Source organism: Pinus tabuliformis, chromosome 7 (assembly GCF_031772625.1).
Source record: "Pinus tabuliformis cultivar Carrire ecotype Pingquan chromosome 7, CPIR1, whole genome shotgun sequence".
Taxonomy (NCBI): domain Eukaryota; kingdom Viridiplantae; phylum Streptophyta; class Pinopsida; order Pinales; family Pinaceae; genus Pinus; species Pinus tabuliformis.
The window spans coordinates 165,914,223-165,929,330 of NC_142293.1; positions in this window are offsets into that span (position 1 = coordinate 165,914,223).

The following is a 15,108-nucleotide window of genomic DNA, read 5'->3' on the forward strand; positions in this document are numbered from 1 at the left end:
CATGAGGTAAAAAGTGATTCTTCAATTTCATATACTTTTTATGGTGATGATTTTGCTGCTTTTGAGAGACATACTACAGTAATTGGATCAAAATTGTTGAAGAAAATGGGGTATCAAGGAAAGGGCTTTGACATTAATGGCCAAAGCATTATGAACCCAATCAAGGTGGAGGAATTGCCTCATTATGCAGGACTTGGATACATCTGAAAAGAAGTTGGGGAATACTCCAAGACAACCAACAACCAACCAATAATAGAGGATGAGATCACCTCATCACATTCTAGTGACAGTGAGGATTCCGCGAGCACTTATCAGAGGTGCACTAGAAGAAAGCGTTCCAAGATGATCCAGAAAGATTGGAGAAGAAAGAATCATTGTAACGAGGATGGACACTAGAAAACCGCATGTCAGACACTCCAGGCCTAGAAAACACCCATAAAGAAAAGATATTCCACAAGCGACTCAGACACAAGGATTTGACCCATTCACTTTGTTAAGTAAGAGATGGTTTTACTAAGTATAGTTGCTTGTCATGGCCACAGTTGTAAATCATGTGTTGCGAATAATTGTAAAAGTGATGTTGTGTTTTCCATCGCTTATTACAACAACGATGATGTTTTGGCTTTTTTGTGAGTAGCTAGAGTATTGTTTTCTATTATGTAAAACTTGACCAAAGAGTGTGTGTTATAAACCCTTCGCAAGTATGGGGTTGTTTGAGTCATGTGTGGTTTGTATGTGATTGCAAAAGATGTACCAGATTGACATGCAATACAAATTTTAAAAGTGTGGTTTGATGAGGACACATGTAGTGTGCAGGATGTGGTCATGCTTTTGGAGGAACAAAAGATCTTTAAGTGGGGAGGCATCTAGGAGGATCCAGAGGTGCAAGTGGCCTTGAAAATAGCTCAAAAATCAAAGTGGTCAGATGGAAGCGAAACCAAGACCAGATCGTAGTGCTTGTCGCCCTGATTCCAACTGTTAACACTCAGGTTGTTCCCTTTGACTCCTAAGGGAATACGGCCGAGGTAACCACAAACCAATCTTTGGATTGCAGGTCCTAGCCTACCTGCAATCAGAGAGGGCTCTCTCTTTCTGATTTAGCTTTGTTTTAGGAATTTTAGGCTAGATATGAAACACTGAATTTTGTTTGAAGTTTGGTTGAATGATACTTTCTAAAGAGGGGCATGCAATATTCAGAGAGTTTAGTCCATTGGGCAATGGGAGTCCATGATTGTATGTTGTTCGGAGTATGTGATAAGGATAGTGTCACTGCAGAGCCAGACAGGTATTCATGAAACAAACTTTTGATTTAAAGGGAAACAGTGAGACTTAACACAATGAAAGGCAATGAAGATTTCTTTCACTGTGAAGACGAGACTAAAGGATTGAATATTTATTCAAGAGCAGTTAAGAATTCCTGAATAGATTTCACCACGTAAACTTAGAGAAAATGGGAGCATTTAAGAATTCCACATTTATAACTAGTCCTGAAGAAAACATAATTAGCAACAAAGATTGAGTTTAGGGTGCCTGAATGGACAAATCCTGAACTATTCTTTTTCCTTACTGCTAAGAGTATTAAACACATAATATAGATGGTTTAAGAAAACAGAGAAAATACAAAACACAGTTCAGAAGAAACTTATTGTATCACGAGATAACACGGGAATTCTGCAGTATCCAGCAATTTCATCACAACATGTCCAAGCAAAGCCAAATTGAAAACACCAACAGCTTCTTGTATTCAACTCTGAGAAGATACAGCGGAGCTCTCCAGAATAAAACCAACAACCCCAAATAAGTTATTCGTGGGGATATATATACAAAAGTGTTTCACAAAATATCTGAAAGATGAGTCATTAACTCATAACTTTCTTACCAACTTTCAAAAATAGTAGATACAACAGTTATTGCCATTAAAATAGATAAACAACAGCTGTTCATTTTTGTCAGAGTTCTTTGACTTTGCAACCAACTGGGTCGACCGAGTGCTTGCATCCATTTCGAGGAACTTCGCCTTTTGCTGCTTTGCCATGGCGTGACTGCTTTTGCCTCGTCACCTGCACTCGTTCATTTGTGCCAAGTCACTATCCTTGTTATCCAGCTGCTTTTTCTATTGCCACCTAGGCAGATTGAACATGTGAGTCTTTTTGAACAGGCTGACTCGAGAATGATAAAAAACAAAGGAATCTCAACCAAAATTTGATTTATCAAAGTAATGTTTCTATCATGCCTCTCCACCAATCTTCAGTAGGCAATTGGTGTCTCTGTATTTTAATTAGAGTCTCATCAGCTTCAGTATATTTGTAGTAATTTGGAGGTACTTCAAAAAGGTGCTTGATCTCATGCTCAATAAAAAACAAATTTTCCAACTTTTCATAGAGAGTCTGCCCAGATGGGGGCCCTGTTTCCTCTGAACTGCTTGCGGATGCTGTTATTTGATTTGTTGCATAATTGTTGACCCTCTTGGCATAATTTTCATGTGATAACAACCTTCCTGCACTAGTTACCAAGCTGGGAAGACCTCTATTATGCAATGCTGTGATTTTTGCAATAAATTCATTTACCTCTGTCTGCATTTCTTGACACCTTCTGTCCAATGTTTGCACATAGTTCCTCAAGGTAAGCACCCTCTTTATTAGTAATATGGTATCAGTTCTATCTCTGATACCCATTCCTGCTAGCTGAAGGCCAGTGCGGTTGTTGAGGACTTGAATCATTCTGTTGGCTATCTCAGGCATATTTCCCAGGGATGCCCGGGCTCTTTGTCCTTCTGCTTTTGCCCTGCTTAGGAGATCCATTTGCTCATGGATAGTTTCGATGGACTGCCATTGGTCTGTAATGGATTGACCAATGTTGGCCCACAGAATCTTCTTGACTTCACTTATAATTTTGTCCAAAGTGAGCTCTTTTTCTAACTCCTTTATCCTTTTCTCAAGAGCTCTTATCTCCCTTACTCTTTCAGCCAAATTCTGCTTAGATTTGTCATATTTCTCTTCAAGCTTGGCTAACTTTTCTTTAGCCTCTTTCAGTTCAGCCATCTGTACTTCTAGAGCTTCAAGCTCCTTCATCATATTCTGCATGCTGAGGCTGGGTACCTGTTCTGATGCTGGTGCTGAGCCTGAGGGGCCTGCCTCCGATGTTTGCCCGGTGGGAGGAGCTGGTGGAGTTATTATTTGAGGAGTATCCTCAATATTTATGACTGCTGGTGGTGGCTGAGCTGCTTGCCCTTCTGGCCTTTGCCTTAGGGCCGCTTCCAAAGCACCCTCTATTTCTACCAATCTCTTATGTAAGGTCAAGAGTAGAGCAACCACATCTTGATCTTTCTTTTGTTCTGCAACCCCTTCAGTCTGAGGGTGATGGGTAGGTGGTATCTTGATTTGCTTTCTCAAAGCTACTATATCCTCATCCTTCTTCTTCATCAAGGCTTGCACACCCTTAGGATCATTTGGATCATGTCCTAGTTCTATAATAATTTCTTCCAAGGACTTGATTCTGTTGTCCTTGGCTTGAGATGATGCTTTTTCCAGCTCCAGCTGAGCAGCAGTATTGTGTAGGGAATTTTGTAACTTGTGTGCCAACAGAGTTTTATCAGCTAAGGTTGAGTAGACCATCTCCCCGGTTTTCTTGTGTAGCTCAATCTGATCCATGGGATGGATGTCTTTGGCAAACACTTCCAAGTTGGTTATGATGTAGTCTGCCACTGACTGAGGATGTTGCATGGTAGGTCTAAAATGACTGAGAGTCATCTTCCCTTCTTGAATATCATAGGCTGCCATGAGTCTCTCCTGATTTGTTGGTGCCATTCTAAGCAGTTGGTTATAGAGCTGGTATCTAACCGGCTCATTCCTGGCTTTTATGTCTGTGAATTGCTTTTTTATACTGGATTCTGCCTTGGTTCGCTGCCTTGATGAACTTACTTCTGCTCCTTGCATTTCTTGCTCTTGTTGTAAGGAGTTGGCCGATGTTTCGATGCTAGGAGGGAGCATAGTATCAGTTGGTCTTTCAGGCATTTCCTCCTCAGAGAAGGGATTGAGTCTTTGCCTTTTCTCACCTTGCTGATCTGTTGAAGTGGTGAGAGGAGTTTCCTCTTGCCTATCCCTTTTCCTCATTCTTTCTTCATTTGCAGGTGTCTGTAAAACTGTAGTTTCAACTGTTACCTCCTGCCTTGGAGGGATTTTCTCTTGGGTTTGCTGCTGTGTGGAGGCAGGCGCTTCAGCCATTTCTTCTTGCTGCTCTACTTGCTGCTCCAAATTAGGAAGTGATTCCTCTTGTTGTACTTCTTTGCCTTTAGCTATGTTTGCTGCTTGACCAGTTGCTTTGGCAAATTGCTGGGGAACAGTGGAAGATGAGGCACTTTCTCCAAGATGCCGAGGGGTTGGAGACCAAACCTGTCCAAAATATTCCAAGTCAACTGCCTTTTCTAAATTCTTAATTGCTCTTTCTGCTAATTCTTCTTCAGAATAATCCTCCACTAATGTGCCTTCTTTCCACTCTAATTGATTAGCATATTTTTCAATTTGTGGAATGCTGAAATGATCATAGGTAGCAAGCCTATACTTGATTCTTCTGAGGCTTATGAAATGATTAGGGTCATATGGTGCCCAATAGAAGCTTGTTTTGAGCTGGAGGCTTTTTAGGATCTTGTCCGCCTCTCCCCAGGCTTCTTCCCTCTTATTAAATATGAATGGACCCAGTTGGTGCTTAATTTTCAGCTGTGCTTTCTTATTTTTGCTATGAAAGTGTACCATGTCTGAATTGCCAAATTGCCAAAAGTACTCTAGGGCAAAAAGTCTCATGGGAACGTACTTTGGCAGTCTGTATGGGGCTAGCTCACAGCCATATATTCTGATAACTGTGTGGTCTTGGTAGAAGTACCAATCTCCAATGCTATAGTTCTTTGACAGCTGGAGGATCTTCTGCATTTCATCGGTGAGTCTAGGAGGAGGAGAACTCTGTAGCAGGGACAAGGCTGGATGAATGAACAGATCAATGAACTCACAGTAGTTGTATGGAGAGTAAAAGATATGGTGACAGACTGGTGTCCAATATATCACTGACCTCCTGTTTCCTTTTGCACCCAACTTTTTGAGAAAAATAGGGAAACTGTCAGGATGATTGTATAATATCAAGTGATATATGTATGAAGTAAATTTAAATACCCTCTCTCTCTCCAGATTCATGAATTGCTCATGAATTCTGTCAGCAATAAATGTGGCATAATCATACTGGACAGCAGGGGGCTGTCCTGGAGTGAACATGGATAGCATTACCAAGACTGTTTCATCCACATACTCACTGGTATTGTAACCCAGGATGTAGGATATCATATCCACTAGCAGCCTCCCTGTTTCATTGAACCAAACATGTAAATAAGGAGGAGGTTGCCGGGGCTGATAATCTGGCTGCATGAACAACTGGCCAATCCTTGTGACCTCTGAGCTGGGCAGCTTGGCACCTTGTTTGAGCAAAAAATTCATAGAAAGGGGCACCAGAGGTTTAGTTGGCTCAAAGCTTAGCATCTCATTTATGGATTGAGGAGTGATGTGGAATAAGACAGTCCCAGATGGAGCCAAAACAACTCTTTGAGTGGGTTCATAGTGTTCACAACACTGATGGATGAAGTCTGGGAACACATTCACTTGTGGAAGGTAATAGATGGGCAAGTTGGACTCCCAGATACCTATGTCATCAGCACCACTTATGTGTTTCTTCTTCAGCTCACAAATGGTTTCTATGTGATATTTGTTGCTTATTTCAACCGTTTCTTTGATTTGATAATCCCGGTCAGCAAGGGCCAACCATTCTAGGTTCTTATGTGGAGCATTCAGAGGTGCAATGTTTAATGCCACAGGGGCCTCCATTGCTTAGTTGTCACTTGGAGTTGAATTGTACTTGACTTTTGAACAAAGGTAACACTGAACAGTGAATTTTGATGGATAAGGTAACTTGCAGAGAGAAAAAGGGGTAAATTGGGTGAAACAGAGGTAAAATGCTGCTGAGAGAGGCGAAAAGGATGAATTATAATGCAGTGGTTCGCCTTGCGGGTGAGGAATGCTTGACAAAGGGTCTGAGTCAAAATGGTGCAGTGAGTGCGGGAATTGAACGGGTTTAGAGCCAGGACGCCCCTCTGATAAACCTTTAGTTTAGTTTTGCAGTTTCAGGGAAATTGACTGGTTGATTTTGAATTTTTAACAGTGGAGGACTGAAAACCAGGTTGCATAGAGGAATGGTAAATACCTGGCAATTATGCAGCTAGTGGGGTGCTGACAGTGGTGAATCCGCGGCGGCAGCAGCTCAGGGTTGAAATTTCTGGAGGTTGGCAGACAACAACGTGAAAACAACATGCAGGTGGTAGAGCGCTTCGTCCAATGAAAAAAAGTGAGAAAAATCGTGATTTTGCGCAAAATATGGAGAAAATGAGATTTTTGGCGCCCTTTTAATAAATGACGTCAGCATGATGTCACTGGTCAGGTCCGGGTACGGCAGGTGATGTGGCGATGCGTGACTGGGCTGACGTGGAGGGATGACGCGGCGGCCATGTCGGATAGAGAGTGAAATGGCAGCTGACGTGACTGCTGATGTGAGCGAGGACGTAGGGGCGGGAACAAACGGTGGTAAGCGGTATTATCGGACCGCTTGTGGTACGGGCCCGGTAATGGTCAGTGGCCGCCCGACACAATAGGAAGCGGACACGCGTCCCAGGCACAACGTCATCCACTGACAATTTTCGGGCGGTAAAGGACGGATGGAGGAGGGGTTCCGAAATTCACGAGGACCGTCGGATGGGAGGGCCCAGATCCGACGACGGGCGGGAGGACAAGCCACCAGCGTGATAACGGTGGGACCCAAGCATTATTATATTGTTTTCTTCAGATAAAGCGCGGAGACATGAAACTTTGGATAAAGGTAAATGTGGGTTTGAGGGAACTTTATATAAGCGATGCGGAAAAGAGGGAAATAACATTATAAAGTGTGTAGTGGGTGAGGGTTATTAAATTAACCAGGTGTTAGTTTAATTCCCGAACATAGCATGGAGAACTATATACATGAAAGCCTTTGATTTTTTCACGCTTCCCGAACTTTAAAATATATGGCTATAATGCCCAGGGGGGGTATGTACATATTTTTGGGATTTTTGCATAAAATGTGATAATAGTAGGGGGAGGGGAACACTTAGGGAGTTAAATAATAAGGTTAGAAGTGAATATGAATTGGAGATGTGAAAGAGGAACAGAAAGCTAAGTTTAAGGAGTAAACTTAGATTTAGAAGAAAATGAGAGTGAGAAATGATTTTACACAAGAAATGTGGCTTTCTTGTGTGATAGAGACCAACACCTTGTCTTGATGTTGCTGCAATCTTAGAGTGATGTTAGGACTGGATGAGGAGATCCCACTGGTCCACTGAGGGGATATTAGAAAGAAGTATTGTGGGGAATGATGGGGAAATTAGACATGCTTCCATACTTTGTTATCAAGATGCTGAGTAGATATCTCTGTTCTTGGCAATGTATGCTTTCTTTGTCAAGGCCAGCAACATGAAGGAAGTCAAGCTTCTGCAACCCCTGTCTACCTACCCATCTTAGTACCTAGCATTTTTTGTTACTTCAGGGAGGGTGCACTTAGACTTGCAAACCCTCAATTGATCTTTTCTTTTTCTTTTCAACTGATTTGCTATCTGAAACTACCCTTATTACTTCCAAGGGCCCAGATTAAGCAGTTGGGCACCTTTGCTCTCTACCTAACTACTAATCTGCCAAGATTAAACTGTTTGGACAGATTTTCTTTCTCTAATCTAGAACAGGCAATTCAAAACATGGCATGGCCCAGCTTGAACTGTTGGGCCATCCATCAAGATAGCAGTGGCATTTTGGTTGGCCACTTTCCTGGTCTTTCTTTGGGGTTCATTTCAATTATTTTTTCTGACCAATTCATTTTCTTGCCTTTTGATTATTCTTTTAAGGCATACCCTCTTTACATTTTTTAACTGTCTGTTTCCTTCACAAAAATAGAACCTTTGTATTATCAAAGATGAACATTTTTGGCCCTTCCACTGTCAATCATGAAAAATGAAACCCTATTGGTATAGGAGGCTAACACAAACCATGTGAACGACACTCAAATCTGAGTTCGTATGGTAGAGATATGGCTTAAGGAGGCTACAAATTGACCAAGACTTGACGCATAGAATACGGCCCTCGAGAACGGGTGAAATTGTCAAATCTTTAATTTGTCTATGAACCCTTAAATTCGACAAAGTTGAAAAAATGTGGTTGGTTATTTAAAATGAAAAGAAAAAATTTAAAAATAGGGGTGGCGAGCTACCACCACCGTCGGAGGATCCATTTAAAACTAGTAATGAGTCAAGTATATGGTGTGGCGGGCTGCGACACCCACTAGAGGATCCGTTTAAAACTAGTGAGGAGACAAGTATATGGGGTGGCAAGTAGTCAAACCTCGCCACCCCAGGCTCTTTTTATATATATATATATATATATATATATATATATATATATATATATATATATATATATATATATATATAAAGAGTTTGTGTTGGGCGAGCCGCCCGCAGACCCTACCCATCTTTCCATATGTGTGTGCCACATGTAAAAGGAGGCGGCGGGACTTGAACCTACTAGGCCGTTCTGGTCGGCTTGCCACCGGAGCGCCACGACACTTTTTGTTACAACGAAACCGCCAACGGAAATCACAACAAACCTTTAAAATTACCACACACAGTTAAAACAAATGCCATAGGTGGGGGTCGATGAGGTTGAAACCCTCGACCTCCTCGCCTCTACAACTCTGCCTAACCAATGCGTTAAGGGGGGCACCCTTGAAAAGTCAGCCACCCATACACTTTTTAAACTCGGCTTTTCTCATTTGTCAGTGAGGAGCCGAGCGGACAGCAGTGGCAGAACCTTGATCTAGGAAGAGGGTGGAACCCTGCCCAAGGGAATATTGGGGTATCATAAAGATTCCTTGGGGTGCAGAAGGTGACATTGTCAGAATTTGACATATTTATAGTCGTTTTGGCACGTTTTCACGCTAGGAATTCAGTGCTAACGTTAGTTTCAGTAGTTGGGCTCTCTATTTTCAAGCCATCTTCTAGATTGGAGGTATAAGGGTCATTTTTGTAATATTTCTTGTACTTGATTTCTTGATGCCAGTTGATGAAAGAAGGCCTCCCCACTATTGAGCAGGGCCCGGAGAGGTAGCCCACATTGGGTGAACTCCATAATCAAAATGTTGTGTCTTGATCTCATGCTTGTTTATGTTTTTCTGCTTCATTTTCATGTGGGTTAATTTACTTAGTTAACATGCTCTGTTATATGTAACTCTAAGTGCATCCTTGAAGTTAAAAGATCTAGTTCACTGTGCAAGCACGATCAACCAAGTGTTGATACTTGGCATCCTCTAATTCATTGGTATTTGGTTGATTTTGATTGGTTGTGGTGTTTCTGCATGGACTTATGAAATGGTGCCACGTGGCACCTTGACAGTGGTGCAAAATTTTAGTTACAGTCTAACTGAGGCCCAGGAGGGATTCGAACCCCTGACCTCCAATCCAACAATACAACACTTAACCAACAGGCTCGATAGTGGTTCTTGTTATGTAATGGGAAAAAATTGTATTTAAGTTTTCATTGGCGCCCTTTTGGAGGAAGGGGTCAGGTTGCCAGCCTTGACCCCCAGTCATATCCACATCTACATGACCCTCAGCATAAAGATAAGGGGCTCAAGACCTTTAGCCTGACCCATGGTCATATCCTGTAGCACGAGACCACATGCCAAAGGCAGAAGCACTATGACAAGGGGCCTTACCTTGGCCATTGGCTTGTGGCCATATCTGACCGCAGAGGACTGTGGCTTGGCGCTTATGGAGAGCACTACGAGCAGGGGGCCAACCCAGGTCCTTTGGACCCCAATGTGACCGGAGCACAGAGATTTAAGGGGCTCAATGGGAAGGGTGGGTGGTTAGCCCAACCCTTGATCCCGTGGCACCCTACTTGATCACACGCTTGTTGTTTAAGGGCTATACCAGTGGGGGTGGGCATTAAGGCCTAACCCGCGACCTTATGTGGCCTATATGACCACATTTTTTGGTCTTAAGGGGTTATTGGTGAATTTATGTTTTCGACAAAATGCACAGGCGAAAGGTGAAAATGTCGCTCTGTTAGCGAAAAACAAGATAGATTTGTAGGATAGTTAGATTGTTGGCCAGATTTGTAGGACAATTATAAGTAAAATTCATGGTAGAGCTTGGGGAGCCATACCTTTTTGAGTTTTTGACCAAATTGAGCTCAAGAAGAGTCCAGTTAAGGATTTTGTGATGTTTTAGATCTAATGCTGACCTCTAATTTCTTATTTGAGCACATCAAAGGAGTTTTATTTTAGGTTGAATACCAAGGGTGTATGGATCAATTAGGTTTTGGAAGTAGTTCTGGAAGGTGTTTGAGCATGGAGAAGGCCTTGCAGGGGTTTTCTCAGCTTCAAAAGTCTACTTTAACAACTATTACTTGCAGGGTTCATCTCAGATTTACTTTTATCTTTATGCCATGTTCAGGGAAGTTTTTTTTATATGCTTCAATGAGGAATTAAAGTGCTCACATGCTCATTTTAGCTCATTTCAGTTGGAGTATGGGGTCTTTGTAGGAGATGATTTGTGTTGCTTCTTTATGTGAGAGCTATTTGCAGGAGAACATTACCTTGTAGGGATAATATCCACATGTTTCCATCAACAAACTTTATGTACTCCCTTTTATACTAAATATATAAAGCGGTCTATCTATCTTGGCAGGCCCAAAGATGTAACCGAGGAGGGGTGAACTCTATCAACAAATATTTTGTTATGCTCTTCATTATGCCTGTATGAGTTATGTGTTATTATGTTGCATATGATAAGTTTATGTGTGATGACTAACTCATGACTTGAAGAGATGTTGGAAAAACATGTTTTGTCACAAGACCCTTTTTACCTTGCGAATCGTAAGAATGGTCCTATTTTATTTATTTATTATTGTGGAGAAGGGGAAAGTAAAGACCTCCTCCATTTTGAAATAATTGTATAATCTTGTAATGCTCTTAGTCAGGAAGGACCCCTGTCCTGGGATGTACTTTTAGAGTTAGATAGTTTTATAGATATTATTTAGTTTATTTCATGCATAGTTATATGAGATTTAATTATTTTCAACTCTTGTTCATGTAACTTTTATATTCCTATTTTATTTATTTCATGCATAGTTAGACCAGATCTAGTATTTTAATTCTTTCAAGTTCCAGATTTTTGTGTGCTTGTGTGGTGTGGTTTTTAGGGCCCTAGTGTTAGGAATTGTTAACCTAGGGACACAACTAGTTGTCAAGAGGACACAACGCTCGAACCTAGGAATCCTACATGTTTATTTCAGTCATGTGCTGAGTGTGTTTGTTGTTACATGAATTATTGAACCTGTTGGACACCTTTAAGATGCTGATGCATGGGATGATATTTTAAATTATTACTTATTCTTCTATTTATGGGGCATGCAAAGGGTGAATCCATGCTAAATTAATTTCATGTAAAGCATGTTTATAATAGAATGTTGCAGTTTATCCCAATCGGGATGCGTGCCAACAACTAGGAGCATAAGGGTGTAGTAATGAAGGGTACCTAGGCACTTAATACCAACATCCCCCACATGCTCAAGGCAGGGGGTGCGGTGACCCTTAGCATGATTGCATAGTGGGGAGTTGGGCAAGGTGATGGGACTGGAGGCAAGGCAGGGTATAACGAACAGAGAGGCATTTCGACATGCAGTGTTAGCACAATAGAGTGCGAAGAAGGGTGGTGGCTCAGAGCTGGTGGTGATCATCGGAATGCGAAGAACCAAGGCCGTCATCGAAAAACTGCGGACTTCGGGTATGTTATTCGGCTCCACCTCAAACCTGTAATTATGGTCTTGCTGGGGTTTAGCTAGGATGCAAGAGGTTCTGTTTGGGGGATAGGAAATTGATGGTGGAAATGAGGCAGGCAATTGCTCGCCATGGCCTGGTTCTGCGACTTTACCTTATGTCAAATGGGTGATACCCATGATAGTTGGGGGGGACAATTACCTACTGTTAGGATGGGAAGCTTCGCGCTCTGGCAAAAAGGTGGGGGGGGGAGCTTTCCTGTTGTAGTGTAATGCAGGAGGGGCAATGGAGAATATATGGGGGCATGGGAAATCAGCTGGTAGGTGGCCTGTGAACCTGAGAATCACATTGTAAGCATAGGCTACCTAGAACCCATGCCAAAGTGAGGGTAAGACTGGACATTGTGGGTGGAGACCCGGTTGGGGGGAACTGAGAGGCAAGAGCTCTAAGGTTGAGGCAAAGGGGGAAAGGTACCTGATACACAACTGGCATGTAACAGAACACAAGGGGGGACTACAAGTTTGGCATGGGCATGGGAGGGTAGACCTGCATACAACCGAGAGAAATGGAGAGGGGAAAAGGGCGCTTGAAGGGGATGGGGCTAGGGCCTTTCCCATTTGGGGTTGTGGGCTCCAACCCACCCCAGCATGACTGTGGGGAGAACTGGCAGAGAAGAGAAGCATGGAAAGAAATACCCCACTGCAAGCAATAAGGAATGGGTGAGGTGGTGTATAATTTCAATTTTGTGTTTAAAACTAACTTACTGCAAATGTCATCAGTGCTCAGGACAACAGGTGATGGCTCGTGTTGCGTGAGGCCATGGGTGTGGTAGGAGAGGCCCGACACCCAAGAAAGATAAGGGGCCGAGCACGTCGGAGCCACGCAAGGGCAGAAAATCAGTAGAACATCTCATAACAGAGGCGACAGAAGCTTACCGAGAGGGGACGGATGTGGGCATCCAGAAGCTGCTAGAAGAATGGGAAGAGGAAGTGAAACAAGGCAGTGAGACAGAGGAGGAGATGGACAACTGGAGGACCTTAGTCCTGGATTCGAGAAACACCCGCGGAAGAATCACTCAGTTCAAGCAAACTCTGTACTTGTATTGGCTAATGAAGAGTTTATTAGGCAAGGCTATGGAATAGATCTCAGTGGGTATGGTGGTGACTTTACAAGGATTGTCTAACTACAAGAAGGATATGGATAAAATCCTATTTCAGCTGCATAAGCAAGATATTTGGCTGGACAGAATTGACCGCCATATACCTTGCATCCTGGAGCTGTACGGTATGCCTAGAGCATCCACCCAGGACCTGAAACTTGTTGCATCTGTCTCAGAGGAAAAGGACTAGAACAACACCCATGCATAATTTCGTCTTATGTGGATATATTTTAATTTCAATGTTGCAATTATCAGTCTATATAGTTATGTAGTGTTTGGTCATGAAGTAGGGACATATCTAGCCTGGCTGGAAAGACTAAGACAATATTGTTTTTGGATGGATTATACTGCAGATCGGTGGCCAATAGACTTGGTTTCCCTCCGAGGCAAGTTGATGCCACTCAGTTTATCTGTGTGGTGCAAACTTATTTATATTTAATAGAAAATGCAATGGTCCTACCGAGCTTAATAACAACAATAAGAAAAAACAGAATGCTGCAGTTTCTTTTGATTTAGAACCAATCAATCTTATTTTTGCATATATTTTGTCAGCACCTCATCAATTCATGAAATCCCTTTCAATAATTTAGTGGGTTGCTCGTCAAATATAAGGAGAAAAAACTATTTATGGCCATGTGGTGCAGGTAAATTTTCATTGAAGACACAAATAATTCCTCTAACCTGAGAGAGCGTGTCTAGCCACAAACAAACAACCTATGGATAATCTCCTTAATCTAGAATCAAATAAGAGGGCCTACCTCTTAGAACTCTATTCCGCTTGGTGATGATCCTGCTTCCTCACTCCAGCTACCTTTCGTTTTCTTCGAATACCTGAAACAAGCAAACAACAACAACAACAAACGTGATAGTATACAATATTGTATTCAACCTACTTAACAGGTCAAGGAACATTAAGCCATAAAGATGTAAGATAACACTTCATGTAGGAAATCAATCAATAGTTGTATTCATATAAATTCAGAAGGAAATTATGACCGATGCCTTGACATTGCTGGTCTCCTCCAACATATTCGGGTTCCCACACTTCTGCTAACATCTCATGGATAGCCCCAACAATGGAAGTTTTAAGGCTTATTTCCCTTAGTCTCAAACCAAGCCAAACACACTATTCTCCCTCAAACATACACTAGAAATCTTCAATCTATAGATGTCTTATTGATCATTCAAACTCACTCCAAAACTAGTTTAGTTTGGGAAAAGAGAGGTTTATATAGTTTGGATGGAGGGGATATGGTTCCTCTCATCATGGGAGAAGGTCTTATCTCTTGGGTTTGTTCCATCCTAATAGGGGAAAGGAGACCAAACTGACTTCCTTGGCTCCATCCAACGCAACCATCTACCAGACTTCTGTTATGAAGCTTCTAAACCTAGAAGTTTTGACTCCATATTTTAAAAACTTGCCAAAAGAGGATTGACGCGATTGGCAAACGACTCAATCTCTTCGTACAACACTAGTGCTAGTTTTAATCTATGAAAATCGGTGTGAGGAGGAAACTGGTTAGTAGCGCCGGTCTTGTAAACTAGGGTAAAAGGAAGATTCTTGGGAAATGATGCAAAAGGGAATTATTTTGCTCATGAAGAGGGACATACTGGGAGTTTCTTCATGACGGGAAAGCATGTAGGGTTCACCGTAGAGGTCCTCTAGGATCGTGGACAGGGAGTACAGGGATAGTGACAAAACGTTGTGTAATAGATGCCCCCAAATCATGAAGGTCGAACAAGAGTGAGGGGTGAAATGATTTACAAGTGGATGCGGGGAACCAAAGTCTATCGTCGGAAAACCTGCAAGCAAGCATAGATACATATACATCGCTGAAAACTCTGACAAATGATACATGAATCATGGCATGGACACAACCATCCAATGAATGATCATGTAAATGGATCCAAGGCATTGGCGCAACCATCCAATAGACAGGAGCATAGAGAAACAAAGGTATGGTCGCAACCATCTTATAATGAGGAGGATCACATATAACAACTAATGGTATGGTCGTAGCCATCCATCTGAAAGGGACATGTCCATCAATGTG